The sequence below is a fragment of the Otolemur garnettii genome, unplaced genomic scaffold (genome assembly GCF_000181295.1).
Source record: "Otolemur garnettii isolate 467f Iridium unplaced genomic scaffold, OtoGar3 scaffold00218, whole genome shotgun sequence".
NCBI lineage: Eukaryota > Metazoa > Chordata > Mammalia > Primates > Galagidae > Otolemur > Otolemur garnettii.
Window position 1 is genome coordinate 509,604 of NW_003852613.1, and position 2,584 is coordinate 512,187.

Below are 2,584 nucleotides of genomic sequence, written 5' to 3' on the forward strand. Positions count from 1 at the left end.
TGGCTGGCGCCCTAGCCACTTGAGCCACAGGGGCTGAGCCACCTGGCTGTTTTTATGGTTGCAGTTGTTATTGTTTAGCAGGCCCAGGCTGGGCTCAAACCTGCCAGCCTCGGTGTATGTGGCTGGCACCCTTCTCACTGAGCTATGGGCACCAAGCCGAGTAGTCTCATTTTTTGTCGCTTATTACCATACCAACTTGGTCACAGTTGATTGGCCCTATTAGCACATCCCTGTTCCAAGTTAGAACAGTTGGTTTTTTTCCCAGGATTGCGCAGTTGGGAGGGACTGAGAGATTCTGGTTGTTTGCACTGATTGCTGAAGACAAGTATGGATGGTGCTGAGTAGCTATCATCTACCCCTGTCCAAAGAAGTAAGAAATTCTGTTGGCAGAAAGGAGTCACAAGGAGAGCCCTTAGTCTCCAAGGGACAGCACCTGCCAGGATTCCCAGGTGCTATTGGCCAGACTATATCCCCACCCAGCCTCAGGCACACACTCTGGGGTAGGAACAGCCCTGTGGGAAACTGGTATTTTGCCAGAAACTTGGTCCTTAGCTACAATTTGAGGCATCTATTGCTATGGACAAATCACCTCAAGACTTAAGTGGCTGCAAACAAAATGATTATCACAACACGGGTTTGACAGGCTCAGCTGGGCAAGGGTGTAGGCTAGAGTTATTCATGTGACTGCTTTCAGCTGGAAGCTAGGTTGCAGCTGGAACATTCCTAATGACCTTTTCCCCTCCAGGGTCCCTATCCGTGTGGCCTCCCACCATATGGTGGACTGGCCTTCACTTCAACACTGCGGGGAGCAGCCACGGGCCTCCCAGAAGGAGAAAGCAGGACCCTCCCTGATTTCTGATGGCTGATATGCAGAAGTCCCCCAAAGCACTTCTTCAGTATTCTGTTGGTCAAAGTGAGTCACCGTACCTGCCCAGATTCAAGGGTAGAGGAGGTAGATTCCACTTATTTTGCTTAGAGGGATGGGAGGAATCGTTAGTGACCATGTTTAGAGACTACTACTCCCTTCCTCCCCTCCACAGCTGAGTGCAGCTTCAGCAGTCCTTGCACCCAAGTTGATCAGGTTAGGCAGTTAGACGTGAGCAGGTGGCAGTAGAGATTAGGCTAGTTTGGACTGGCTGGCCTGAGCTGTTATGGGAATGAAACTAATTGAGGCTTTGCAGGTCAAGACCTTGCTAGTGGGCTGTTTTGGGGGACTAAGTGATGTCCCAGGGACTTTCTTTTTTTTTTTTTTTTTTGGAAACAGAGTCTCACTGTGTCACCCTGGGTAGAGTGCTGTGGCATCATAGCTCACAGCAACCTCAAACTTTTGGGCTCAAGTGATCCTCTTGCCTTAGCCTCCCAAATAGCTGTGACTACAGGTGCCTGCCACAATGTCTAGCTATTTTTTGTTGCAGTTGTCATTGTTGTGTAGCTTGCCCAGGCCAGTTTTGAACCCGCCAGCCTTGGTGTATGTGGCTGATGCCATAACCACTGTGCTATGGGTGCTGAGTCCCCAGGTACTTTCTGACATGGACAGACAGCTATGGATTTTTATGGGAACATGTTATGAGAATGGAGTTAGTTAAGATCCTGGAAACTTCTAAGAAGCAGCTGACACCCTCAAAGGTTGTACATAAAATCCAGCACTGCACTCTTCCCAATGCCTGCAGTCCTTAGGATGGGGCGCAGCCTGCTGTCCAAGCCAAAAAATAAACTTTTCCTTTCTTGAAAGCTTTACTTGCTGTGTTCTCTTCAAATATTTTGGCAACTACCTTGAGCCATCACTGCGCTGTCCTAACAAGTTGAGCTGATCAGACTCTCCTTTGAGAATCTGAACCTGAAGGCAAATTGTAGTTGGAAGGTGAAGGACACTGGACAGGCTATAATCTGCCCTGAGCAGCTGCCCATATGGGTAAGCCAAGGATGGTGGCCTGTGGAGGGAGGCAGAGGAGGCCAGGAGGCCCCACAAGACTCAAGAGAGAGCCTTTTTGGCTATACCCACTCTGATTCCAGGGTCTCAGCCGACTTCAAATCTTTGCCTGTCAAGGAGATTGCTGTGTTCTCACCATCTTCTGGTCCTAAGTGCAACTGGCAAACTATTGGGTGCTGGAATGATCTGATTTATGCTTTGGCTACTTCCTGTGTGGAGAATGCCTTGGAGAGGCCAGTGTAGTAGAAGCAGGAAAGCCTAGTAGAAAACTGGAGAGGAGATCAAGGCGGTCTGGATCAGGGTGGTGATGGAGTCCTCAGGAAAGATGTCTCAAAATCTATTTTGGAGTCAGAGCCATCAAAACCTGAATTAGAAGTGAGGATTGAGGCCAGGCACTGTAGCTCACACCTGTAATCATAGCACTGTGGGAGGCCAAGAATTGTCTGAATTCACAGGTTTGAGACCAGCCTGAGCAGAGCAAGACCCCCATCTCTAAAAAATAGCTGGGCATTGTGGCAGGTTCCTATAGTCCCAGCTACTTGGGAGGCTGAGGCAAGAGGATCACTTGAGCTTAGCAGTGTGAGGTTGCTGTGATCTGTGATGCCACGGCACTGTACCAGGGGTGACAAAGTGAGACTCTTTCTCAAAAAAAAA